Source organism: Eleutherodactylus coqui, chromosome 1 (genome assembly GCF_035609145.1).
Source record: "Eleutherodactylus coqui strain aEleCoq1 chromosome 1, aEleCoq1.hap1, whole genome shotgun sequence".
Taxonomy (NCBI): domain Eukaryota; kingdom Metazoa; phylum Chordata; class Amphibia; order Anura; family Eleutherodactylidae; genus Eleutherodactylus; species Eleutherodactylus coqui.
The window spans coordinates 18,257,459-18,271,313 of NC_089837.1; positions in this window are offsets into that span (position 1 = coordinate 18,257,459).

A 13,855-nucleotide genomic window follows, 5' to 3' on the forward strand; every position below is an offset into this window, starting at 1 on the left:
ACACTACACCTGGAGGATAGTAAGTTTGCCTTTGGTGTAAGAAAAATGGGGATAAAAGCCTGTCCAGTTACGGTGGGGAAGGTTAAAATGCCACCCGCACATGTCCCTCCTGCAGGAAAACTGGTTGCTATGAAGCAATACAGAATTCCTGGAGGTCACAAGGAAATAGGAGAAACCATTAAGGATGTGGTCGATGCTGGAGTTGTGAGGCCTACAACCACAGCATGGAACAATCCGATATGGCCTGTGAAGAAAAGTGATGGGTCTTAGAGAATGACTGTCGATTACAGGGAGTTGAATAAACAAACACCTCCCTTGACGGCAGCTGTACCAGACACCATTACAATTGTAGAGCAGATCCAAAGTCACAGTGGACAATGGTACGCTGTGTTAGATTTGGCACAAGCCTTCTTCACGATTCCAATACAAGAAAAGGCACAAGATCAGTTTGCCTTTACGTGGCAAGGACATCAATATACGTTCACTCGACTGCCACAAGGTTGGATACATAGTCCAACCATCTGTCACCGGACGGTGGCAGAACATTTAGATGAGTTTGATTTACCATCAGAAATGCAGTTTTCACATTATATCAATGATATAATGATTCAGGGACCGGATGAACAATCTGTAAAGAAACAATTGGACAGATTGTTACATCATCTGCGAGAAAAAGGATGGGAAATAAATGATAGCAAGGTGCAGGGCCCCTCTCAGATGGTGAAATTCTTGTGAATTCAATGGAATAAGGGCCATAGGGAGATCCTCCCTAAGGCAAGACAGGAAATCTTACATTTTCCCACCCCAAAAGACAAGAAGGAAATACAATCCTACATAGGATTGTTTGGATTTTGGAGACAACACATTCCGCATCTGGGACAGCTTCTTGCTCCTCTTTACAAGGTGACTCGCAAGAAGAACGAGTTCACGTGGGAAGAGGAGCAACAGGTTGCGTTTGAGGCAGTAAAAGAAGCCATACAACAGGCCGTAGATTTATGGCCTTTACAAGATGGTGAGATAGAACTTCATGTATCAGTTCAGCATATGTATGCAAACTGATCATTGTGGCAGAAGCAAGGGGGCAAAAGAGTGCCACTGGGCTTCTGGAATCGAAAATTACCAGATGCAGGAGAAAAATACACTCCACTGGAGCAACAGCTGCTAGCATGTTATTGGGCCCTGATGGATACTGAACAATTGACAACAGGACACATAGTCCTTCTGAGGCCGTAAATACCCATCATGAGCTGGGTATTATCTAATCCAAAGTCCAACCGGAAAGGACCTGCGCAGGAGCAGAGTATCATTAAGTGAAATGGTACATCTTGGAAAGAGCTAAGAAAGGTGAGGGGGGGGGGGATAGCTGTCCTGCATGAAAAGATAGCTGAAGTCCCTCCAGATGGTCAGGTTACACCAGTAGCCCAAATGCAGGAATCCCCAGTAAAGTGGGGAATACCTTACTCTGAGTTGACAGACTCCCAAAAAGAACATGCTTGGTTCACGGATGGTTCGGCCAAGTATGTCAGTGGAAGGCGTAGATGAAAAAGTGTAGCCTTAAATCCAAAATTGGACAAGACGCTGGTCATGGAAGGGGAGGGTAAGAGCAGTCAATATGCAGAACTTTACGCGGTATTCTTAGCTCTGAAGCAGGAACAAGGGCAAAAATGTCATTTCTATACGGACTCATAGTCAGTTGCCAATGGTTTGGCCACTTGGATCATGGGATGGAAGAAGAACAATTGGAACATTCATGGTAAGGAATTGTGGGGGAAGGAGCTTTGGCAAGACATAAAGGAATTCATTAGAAGTACCAAAAGTACTGTGTTTCATGTTGATGCTCATGTCCCTCTTGACTCATTGGAACGTTTATTTAATTCTCAAGCAGATGCGGCAGCATCGATCTCTGTTGCCGTACAAGAACCTGACAAGAAAAAGGAAGCATGGCTTCAAGGTACAGCTGTTTGGGCTCACCAAAAAAGTGGACACTTGGGAGAGAAAGCCACTTACTGGTGGGCACAAGAAAGAGGTATCCCATTGACACAGGACATGATCAAACAAGTAATTGCGCAATGTCCAGTATGTCAATATGTTCAAAAATGAGAAGTGCCTCATACAGTAATGGGACACATAGGGAGAGGCCAGTTGCCAGCGCAGATTTGGCAGATAGATTTTGTAGGACCCCTCCCTGAGAGCAGAGGATGTAAGTATATTTGTACAGCAGTAGATACATTCTCAGGTCTAATGGTGGGATTCCCATGTAAAACAGCAACACAATGCAGTACTTTACGTACCCTGGAAATTATTACCCAGTATTATGGGACTCCCCTGCAGATCCAGACAGACAATGGTTCACATTTTACCGGTAATCAGGTAAAAGAGTATGCCAGTAAAAACAACATATCGTGGGTATATCATATGCCCTACTATCCACAGGCCGCGGGCTTGGTGGAACGAATGAATGGGTTATTAAAATCTACCCTGAAGAAGCTTACTGAGACTGACAAATATGGGCAATGGAGAGATAATCTGACTGCTGCTTTACAGATTATCAACAACAGGCCCATCACTGATTCCATGACACCCTTAATGCGCATGCTAACACCCAATCTCAGTATAGATGTAGCTAAGGTAGAGACAATCTTATACTGGAAAATAAATCCAGATGCGCAGGCACCTTATAGAGCCACTCCTGCCGCTGCAGGGTTGGATCTATACGCTCTTGATACGGCGGTGATAGCCCCAGGAAAGGTAAATACTGTTCCCACAGGGATAGGATGCAAGATCCCGGAGAATCACTTCGGGCAGATAGCTACTAGATCAAGTTTTGCTCTGAGAGGTGCAGTGGTCCTAGGGGGAGTCATAGATGCGGATTATCAGGGGGAGATTAAAGTAATCATGATAAATTTAGTAACAGATCCTCTGATAATAGGGAGAAAGGAGTGCATGGCACAGCTGCTATTAATACCAGTGTATTTGACACAATTGGAAGAAGGGGCGGCTCCCACTGAACTTACAGTAAGAGGAGATAAAGGCTTTGGCTCAACTGATGTTACTAATGTAGGGGCCAAAATATGGGTTCAGAATCATCAAGGACCGCCCTCCCCAGCAGAGGTTATTGCTGTGGGGAAAGATCGAACTTTGCTCATTATGCGACCCGGAGTAGAGAAATGGGAATATGTCCCACAAGAAAAGTGTTATTTGCGGGAATAATGCTTATTTCCTTGCTTTCTCTAGAATCACATAATCATTCTTGGAACCCTTGGAATCGTGTGTTCGGTGTTCGTAGTAGGTGATGCGTGGACGCCAGGGATCCGTGTTAATAACACTTTTGAGAATGAAGCAACTTGGGGTTGGAAGAATGCCACTCTTCAGCGACAACAGGACAATTATACCTTTGAGGCGAATCATGGCTGTCATTTTCTAAACATTAGTTTTAATGGCACCTTCTGGAATGGGATTCCTGATAGTACGGGGTATCGACCAACTTACGCACTGCACAATGAAACAGGACAAGTATTAATCAAGTCACAAGTAAATGTGTCATGCTGTAATCGACCAGAGTTCTTCCCATATTTAACACGAACGGAGCAAATTGAGTTCATCTTGAACTGCACCCATGCCGCTTACAGTCACACCTTTGAACTAAATGTTACCGCTGTAATCACTTGCACAAATGCATCCACGATAGACGGTCGGGCAGCTTGGGGACAGTTCCTTGTGTTTATAAATTTAAAAGCTTCAAAAATAGATCCTGGACATATAAAAAGGGTTCCATCCACCTGTCGCCTGGTGGGACGAGAAGCTCAAAAGACTGTTATACAAGCCTCCGTGCAGTTTCCACCCTCAAGGACTTGTTCTACCAAGCGTTCCCGTCGAGCTTGGTATGATACCTTACTCGGAGGCTACGGAGCGCTTTCTGGTACTATTAATGGTTTTGATATAGAGATTTTAGCTAATCGAATGCATAACGCGGGAAGTGGTATTAAAGATGTGCTCACATTGCAGGATAAATGGATGCCCACTATATAGCAGCCTTTTAGTATGCAAACGGGTGTTGACACAATAATGCTTGATCTGCAAGATGCATCTAATAGGTTTTCATATGAAATAAATTCTAGCATATCTAACTATGTTAATTGGTCAATATGTACCCTGCAGACTATATATCAGCAACAACAAAAGAACACACTTCAAACTATGCTCATGACTGGCAATGAGCAGGTGTGGAGGACCGTGTTCAATCAGTCTATAACTGAGAATGATTGGATAGTTGGAGGCTCAAAAAATGGTTTGCAATGATACATTATGTAAAGGAACCATATTTATATACAATGTTACTAAAAAGAATGTGATGTGTAAGTTTGTAGTTCTCCCCTTACTTATAGGTGTTCCGGAAGATATGCATTTCTGGGTACCTAGATTTAACGGGATTTACATTGATGACCAAAATAGAACTCATGATTTATCATTGTGTGATGATTAGAGATGAGCGAGCACCAAAATGCTCGGGTGCTCGTTACTTGGGACGAAATTATCGCGATGCTCGAGGGTTCGTTTCGAGTAACGAACCCCATTGAAGTCAATGGGCGACCCGAGCATTTTTGTATTTCGCCGATGCTCGCTAAGGTTTTCATGTGTGAAAATCTGGGCAATTCAAGAAAGTGATGGGAACGACACAGCAACGGATAGGGCAGGTGAGGGGCTACATGTTAGGCTGCATCTCAAGTTCCCAGGTCCCACTATTAAGCCACAATACCGGCAAGAGTGGGCCCCCCCCCTCCCAACAACTTTTACTTCTGAAAAGCCCTCATTAGCATGGCATACCTTAGCTAAGCACCACACTACCTCCAACAAAGCACAATCACTGCCTGCATGACACTCCGCTGCCACTTCTCCTGGGTTACATGCTGCCAATTCCCCCCCCCCCCCACGACCCAGTGTCCACAGCGCACACCAAACTGTCCCTGCCCAGCCTTCAGCTGCCCTCATGCCACACCACCCTCATGTCTATTTATAAGTGCGTCTGCCAAAGGAAAAGCAGGCACACACTGCAGAGGGTTGGCATGGCTAGGCAGCGACCCCCCCATAAAAGGGGCGGGCCGATAGTCCACAATGCTGTACAGAAGCAATGAGAAATCCAATCCTGTGCCACCTCCATCTGGAGCTGCACACGTGGGCATAGCAATGGGGAACCTATGTGCCACACACTATTCATTCTGTCAAGGTGTCTGCACGCCCCAGTCAGACCGTGCTTTTTTATAAATAGTCACAGGCAGGTACAACTCCGCAATGGGAATTCCGTGTGCACCCACAGCATGGGTGGCTCCCTGGAACCCACCGGCGGTACATAAAAATATCCCATTGCATTGCCCATCACAGCTGAGGTAATGTCGTGCTTAATACAGGTGGGCTTTGGCCCACACTGCATGCCCCAGTCAGACTGGGGTTCTTTACAAGTGGACAGATGTAGTAACAACTCCCTGAGAACCCAGAGCATGGGTGGGTGCCAGGAAGCCACCGGCGGTACATAAATAAATCCCATTGCATTGCCCATCACAGCTGAGGTAATGTCGTGGTTAATGCAGGTGGGCTTCGGCCCACACTGCATGCCCCAGTCAGACTGGGGTTCTTTACAAGTGGACAGATGCAGTTACAACTCCGTGTGCACCTACAGCATGGGTGGCTCCCTGGAACCCACTGGTGGTACATAAATATATCCCATTGCAGTGCCCTACTCAGCAGAGCTAACGTCAGATACAATACAGGTGGGCTTCGGCCCACAATGCATGCCCCAGTCAGACTGGTAATATGTACCTTAACAGTAACCTCGTTGGTGGTAATGTGGTGGTGACTGCGGACCTGGTAGCGCGGTTTTATGTAGTTGGTTTTCGGAATGTGGCCAGGATTAAGTGGGCCGTGGCAGGGGGATGGTGGTGGTGCTCTCTTGTTGTGTCGTTAAAGGTGAAATTCTTGGACTGCCACCAGACGGACCAATGCAAAGGTATTTGCCAAGAATGTTTTCATCGTTGGAGGAGAAGGGGGATGTTTTGGAGGCACTATGTGTCCTCTACACGTGTCCGTGGTTATATGCACCTTAACAGTAACAGCGTTGGTGGGAAATGGCCTCGCCGCCATCATGTCTTTGTGAAGCCTCTGTTTCCACACCCAAGTGACATACCATTAGCAGCGGTATAGGCAGAGCCCAGAATTATTAACATTTCAGCGGTAGCATTAGGGACAGGCCCCACTAACATATCACTAGCAGCAGTATAGGGGGAGCGCAGTCTTAGTTCCATTTCAGTAATAGTAGCACTCAAGACAGGCCCCAGTAACATTCCCATTGCAGCAGTTTAGGGAGATAACAGTCTCTTTCACATTTCAGTAGCTGCAGTATAGACAAGGCCCCAGTTACATTTATGTAGCTAAAGTGTAGGCCAACCCCACACACCTTTCTGTACCATGAGTGCAGGCGAAGAACATAGAAATTACTATGATTACACTGTAGGTGAGGGCCCAAAAATATTGGTGTACCAACAGTACTAATGTACCTCAGAAAAAATTGGCCATGCCCAACAAAGATGGCAGGTGAAACCCATTAATCGCTTTGGTTAATGTGGCTTAAGTGGTAACTAGGCCTGGAGGCAGCCCAGTTGAACGAAAAATTGGTTCAAGTTAAAGTTTCATCGCTTGTAAGAGCATTGAAACGTATAAAAATTGTTTAGAAAAATTATATGAGTGAGCCTTGTGGCCCTAAGAAAAATTGCCCGTTCGGCGTGATTACGTGAGGTTTCAGGAGGAGGAGCAGGAAGAGGAGGAGGAATATTATACACAGATTGATGAAGCAGAAATGTCCCCGTTTTGGATGGTGAGAGAGAAAGATGCCTCCATCCGCGGGTGCAGCCTACGTATTGCTTAGGTATCGCTGCTGTCCGCTGGTGGAGAAGAGAAGTCTGGGGAAATCCAGGCTTTGTTCATCTTGATGAGTGTAAGCCTGTCGGCACTGTCGGTTGACAGGCGGGTACGCTTATCTGTGATGATTCCCCCAGCCGCACTAAACACCCTCTCTGACAGGACGCTAGCCGCAGGACAAGCAAGCACCTCCAGGGCATACAGCGCGAGTTCAGGCCACGTGTCCAGCTTCGACACCCAGTAGTTGTAGGGGGCAGAGGCGTCACGGAGGACGGTCGTGCGATCGGCTACGTACTCCCTCACCATCCTTTTACAGTGCTCCCGCCGACTCAGCCTTGACTGGTGAGCGGTTACACAGTCTTGGTCGGGAGCCATAAAGCTGTCCAGGGCCTTAAAGAGTGTTGCACTGCCTGTGCTGTACATGCTGGTCGATCTCCGCACCTCCCCTGCTACTTGGCCCTCGGAACTGCACCTTCTGCCACTAGCGCTGTCGGATGGGAATTTTACCATCAGCTTGTCCGCCAGGGTCCTGTGGTATAGCAACACTCTCGAACCCCTTTTCTCTTCGGGAATGAGATTGGAAAGGTTCTCCTTATACCGTGGGTCGAGCAGTGTGTACACCCAGTAATCCGTAGTGGCCAGAATGCGTGTAACGCGAGGGTCACAAGAAAGGCATCCTAACATGGTCAGCCATGTGTGCCAGGGTACCTGTACGCAACACATGGCTGTCTTCACTAGGAAAATCCCTTTCAGGATCCTCCTCCTCCTCCTCCTTGTCTTCCTCCTCAGGCCATACACGCTGAAAGGATGACAGGCAAGCAGCATGGGTACCGTCAGCAGTGGGCCAAGCTGTTTCTTCCCCCTCCTCCTCATCCTCCTCATGCTCCTCCTCCTCCTCCTCAACGCGCTGAGATATAGACAGGAGGGTGCTCTGACTATCCAGCGACATACTGTCTTCCCCCGCCTCCGTTTCCGAGCGCAAAGCATCTTCCTTTATGCTTTGCAGGGAACTTCTCAAGAGGCATAGCAGAGGAATGGTGACGCTAATGATTGCAGCATCGCCGCTCACCACCTGGGTAGACTCCTCAAACTTTCAAAGGACCTGGCAGATGTCTGCCAACCAGGCCCACTCTTCTGAAAATAATTGAGGAGGCTGACTCCCACTGCGCCGCCCATGTTGGAGTTGGTATTCCACTATAGCTCTACGCTGCTCATAGAGCCTGGCCAACATGTGGAGCGTAGAGTTCCACCGTGTGGGCACGTCGCACAGCAGTCGGTGCACTGGCAGATTAAACCGATGTTGCAGGGTGCGCAGGGTGGCAGCGTCCGTGTGGGACTTGCGGAAATGTGCGCAGAGCCGGCGCACCTTTACGAGCAGGTCTGACAAGCGTGGGTAGCTTTTCAGAAAGCGCTGAACCACCAAATTAAAGACGTGGGCCAGGCATGGCACGTGCGTGAGGCTGCCGAGCTGCAGAGCCGCCACCAGGTTACTGCCGTTGTCACACACGACCATGCCCGGTTGGAGGCTCAGCGGCGCAAGCCAACGGTCGGTCTGCTCTGTTAGACCCCGCAGCAGTTCGTGGGCCGTGTGCCTCTTATCTCCTAAGCTGAGTAGTTTCAGCACGGCCTGCTGACGCTTGCCCACCGCTGTGCTGCCACGCCGCGCGACACCGACTGCTGGCGACGTCCTGCTGCTGCTGACACATCTAGATTGCGAGACAGAGGTTGCGGAGGAGGAGGGTGCTTTAGTGGAGGAAGCATACACCGCCGCAGATACCACCACGGAGCTGGGGCCCGCAATTCTGGGGGTGGGTAGGACGTGAGCTGTCCCAGGCTCTGACTCTGTCCCAGCCTCCACTAAATTCACCCAATGTGCCGTCAGGGAGATGTAGTGGCCCTGCCCGCCTGTGCTTGTCCACGTGTCCGTTGTTAAGTGGACCTTGGCAGTAACCGCGTTGGTGAGGGCGCGTACAATGTTGCGGGAGACGTGGTCGTGCAGGGCTGGGACGGCACATCGGGAAAAGTAGTGGCGACTGGGAACTGAGTAGCGCGGGGCCGCCGCCGCCATCATACTTTTGAAGGACTCCGTTTCCACAACCCTATACGGCAGCATCTCAAGGCTGATAAATTTGGCTATGTGGACGGATAACGCTTGAGCGTGCGGGTGCGTGGCGGCGTACTTGCGCTTGCGCTCAAACACTTGCGCTAGCGACGGCTGGACGGTGCGGTGCGAGACATTGGTGGATGGGGCCGAGGACAGCGGAGGTGAGGGTGTGGGTGCAGGCCAGGAGACGGTAGTGCCTGTGTCCTCAGAGCGGGGTTGGATCTGTGTGGCAGGTTGGGGCACAGGGGGAGAGGCAGCGGTGCAAACCGGAGGCGGTGAACGGCCTTCGTCCCACCTTGTGGGGTGCTTGGCCATCATATGTCTGCGCATGCTGGTGGTGGTGAGGCTGTTGGTGGTGGCTCCCCGGCTGATCTTGGCGCGACAAAGGTTGCACACCACTGTTCGTCGGTCGTCAGGCGTCTCTGTGAAAAACTGCCACACCTTAGAGCACCTTGGCCTCTGCAGGGTGGCATGGCGCGAGGGTGCGCTTTGGGAAACAGTTGGTGGATTATTCGGTCTGGCCCTGCCTCTACCCCTGGACACCACACTGCCTCTTGCAACCTGCCCTGCTGCTGGCCTTGCCTCCCCCTCTGAAGACCTGTCCTGAGTAGGCGTTGCAAACCAGGTAGGGTCAGTCACCTCATCGTCCTGCTGCTCTTCCTCCGAATCCTCTGTGCGCTTCTCCCTCGGACTTACTGCCCTTACTACTACCTCACCGATAGACAACTGTGTCTCATCGTCATCGTCCTCCTCACCCACTGAAAGGTCTTGAGACAGTTGCCGGAAGTCCCCAGCCTCATCCCCCGGACCCCGGGAACTTTCCAATGGTTGGGCATCAGTGACGATAAACTCCTCTGGTGGGAGAGGAACCACTGCTGCCCAATCTGAGCAGGGGCCCGAGAACAGTTCCTGGGAGGCTTCCCGCTCCTGAGCATGTGTCATTGTAGTGGAGTGAGGAGGCTGGGAGGAAGGAGGAGCAGCAGCCAGAGGATTCGGATTTGCAGCAGTGGACGGCGCAGAACTGTGGGTGGACGATAGGTTGCTCGAAGCACTTTCTGCCGTCCATGACAGGACCTGCTCACACTGCTCATTTTCTAATAAAGGTCTCCAGCGTGGACCCATTCATTGTGCGATGAATGTGGGGACGCCAGAAACGTGCCCTGACTTGGGCCTCCGCGTCCTCGGCCGCGTCCACGTCCTCTAGGCCTACCCCTACCCCTCAGCATGCTGCATTACCAGTGATTTGATTTCCCAGCCAGGAAATAAATTGGCGCAAGCCTGCTGTTAAACTTAGCTGGCTGCGTATGATTTTTGTTTAAGTTCTCCACCCAGCACACACGTACCCAGAACGCTGAGGACTGTCAGAGGCAGGCCAAATAGAATTTTTGCCCTTTTTTTTTTTTAAAGAAAAGGCCCACTGCCTATATTAAATCAATAATAAATGTGTTGTGGCCCTGCAGTGTGTCACAGAACTGCAGTGTTGCACTGTTATTAACTGCAGCAGAGCGGTGATTTCCCAGCCAGGAAATAAATTGGCGCAAGACTGCAGGCCAAATAGAATTTTTGCCCTTTTTTTTTTAAAGGAAAGGCCCACTGACTATATTCAATCAATAATAAATGTGTTGTGGCCCTGCAGTGTGTCACAGAACTGCAGTCTTGCACTGTTATTAACTGCAGCAGAGCGGTGATTTCCCAGCCAGGAAATAAATTGGCGCAAGCCTGCTGTTAAACTTAGCTGGCTGCGTATGATTTTTTTTACGTTCTCCACCCAGCACACACGTACCCAGAACGCTGAGGACTGTCAGAGGCAGGCCAATAGAATTTTTGCCCTTTTTTTTTTAAGGAAAGGCCCACTGCCTATATTCAATCAATAAAATATGTCTTCTGGCCCTGCCTACACAATTCTGTCCCTGGAGTATTACTGCAGGGCGCAATGCTCTGCACGGCCGATTTGGAAAAAAAAAAAAAAGTGCAACACTGCTAACAGCAGCCTCCACAGTACTGCACACGGTTAGATGTGGCCCTAAGAAGGACCGTTGGGGTTCTTGAAGCCTACACTAACTCCTAACGCTCTCCCTACAGCAGCTCCAACACTATAGCACTGTCCCTCAGCTATCTCAACGCATCTGAGGCGAGCCGCGGGAGGGGCCGACTTTTATACTCGGGTGACACCTGATCTCCCCAGCCACTCACAGCAGGGGGGTGGTATAGGGCTGGAACATCACAGGGGGAAGTTGTAATGCCTTCCCTGTCTTTCAATTGGCCAGAAAAGCGCGCTAACGTCTCAGAGATGAAAGTGAAAGTAACCTGAACATCGCGTGGTACTCGTTACGAGTAACGAGCATCCCGAACACCCTAATATTCGCCCGAGCATCAAGCTCGGACGAGTACGTTCGCTCATCTCTAGTGATGATACATTAGAAGGGACCATATGCAAGGTCCAATCGGCTGTTTATGAACCATGTTTATTACAAAATACAATCAATGTATGTGAATGGACTGTGCTGCCACTCACTTTTAAGATGATGGTTGAAATAGCCCCACAGGAGGTATGTTTGGCAACTAATCATCCTGTTGTACCTGGGATGGTTGTCCCGTTTTCAGAATGCTTGCGAAACATATCGGCACTTGTTTGGGAAAATGAGACCTTTGTGTTATTACCTGAACGAGACAAGACAGTGGCTGTCACTTGGCAACCACTGCCTTTAAATGTGTCAAATTGGGATGTAATTTTGACTAAATTCAAAAAGCTGATAGAAGACACAGAAGAAGTACAGCAACATATTAAATTGCTTAATAAATCTTTGGCAACGCAGATTGTAAGTACTACTGTAATAGCTGGCGAAATTGTAAAGATGGGATCTGCTATTGCTGATGCCACGTCACACCATTGGTATGACATCTTTATGGGATATTCATCATCTGCACAAACCACTCTTAATTGGCTAATACATCCTGTTTTGGTATTGGCCATAGTTGTAATACTTTTATTGCTATGGAATTGTTTCATGGCATATAAGGTATTCTGTAGAAAACCCCAAGTTTTAATGGTATCATATGGCAAATAGTGAATGATTAAGGACCGATTGTGATACGTGTGTGACGCGATTGAACTGAGTGGCTGTGCAAAGGCATAGGTAGATAGTAATCACTAACTAGTTGCCGTATGGTTTTCCATAAGCTTAATACTAGTTCAATGAACTAATGAACTTATCTGAATGTTCTTCTAAGATCTGCTCAAAAGCAGTATATTCTGGAAAAAACCGGCTAGAATGACTCAGTCATCAGAAATTGTAAGTAATAGAATGCAGATGTTGATAACTTCATAGAGAAAATATGCAGTATTATATGTTGCCAAGGTTTTACGGAGCATGCGTAAAGCTTGATTAGTTACATAAGAATGACGTGTTTTATCATACTGCGCAGAAGCGAATATTTTACTTAACCAAACAGTAGTATAAATAAGAGTGATTTTCAGGGGGGTTTTGGGACTCGACTTCTGGCCTAGCAGACGTGCTGGCATTTTCCCGGATTCCTCCTACCAATCGTACCTGGAGATCCCCCGATTTGCGGAGTGATGCTACAATATCCGGTGATGTATTAATGCTTATTTTGTTACCCATGTGATCTGTATGCTTATATGTTAATTAACCGTTTCACTTACATTTATATACTAAAGAGTAAATAAACTCGTGTTTTATATTTGTCTTGCCTCAAAGCTGTCTCAGTTTTGCTTGGTTGGTATGCTAATGAGGTTGTAGAATTGCCAAATCTTGAGCAGGTAAGACAGGACCCCAGTAGCATTTCTATAGCAAGAGTGTAGGTGGACCCCAGTAACATTTCTATAGCAAGAGCATAGGCAGACCTCAATAACATTTCTATAGCAAGAGTTAAGGCAGACCCCAGTAACATTTCTGTAGCAAAACTAAAGGCGAACCCCTGTAACATTTCTGTAGCAAGAGTATAGGCGGATCCCAGTTACATTTCTATAGCAAGAGTATAGGCGGACCCCAGTAACATTTCTATAGCAAGAGTATAAGCAGACCCCAGTAACATTTCTATAGCAAGAGTATAGGCAGACCCCAGTAACATTTCGGTAGCAAAACTATAGGCGAACCCCTGTAACATTTCTGTAGCAAGAGTATAGGCGAACCTCTCAAACCATTCAGTAAAAACTGTATAGGCAGACGCCAGTAACATTTCTGTAGCAAGAGTATAGGTGGACCCCAGTAACATTTCTGTAGCCAAAGTATAGGCTGACCCCAGTAACATTTCTGTAGCAAGAGTATAGGCAGACCCCAGTAACATTTCTGTAGCAAGAGTATAGGCGGACTCCAGTAACATTTCTGTTGCAAAAGTATAGGCGGACCCCTGTAACATTTCTGTAACAAAAGTATAGGCGAACTACTCAAACTATTCAGTAGAAACAGTATAGGCAGACCCCAGTAACATTTCTGTAGCAAGAGTATAGGCGGACCCATGTAACATTTCTGTAGCAAAAGTATAGGCCATCCCCTCAAACCATTAAGTAGAAACTGTATAGGCGGACCCTAGTAACTTTTCTGTACCAAGAGTCTAGGCGAACCCCTCAAAACATTGAGTTGAGGTGGCCTAACTGAGCACCAAGATGGCCGCTTGATCTTGGAGCTCCGAGAACCTTCTTTCTTTTAAGCAACTTAAAGCTACTCCGGAGGCATTTTACCCACCCTACTATGATCCTCGGACCCCTCGCCACTAAATGAGCTACTGATGCGGATTTGCCTGACAGCTGGCTGGACATTTAGAGGACTTTTACCCTCCGCGCTGTCGAACATCCTGCTGCGCCTGAGGCACTCTGAACCG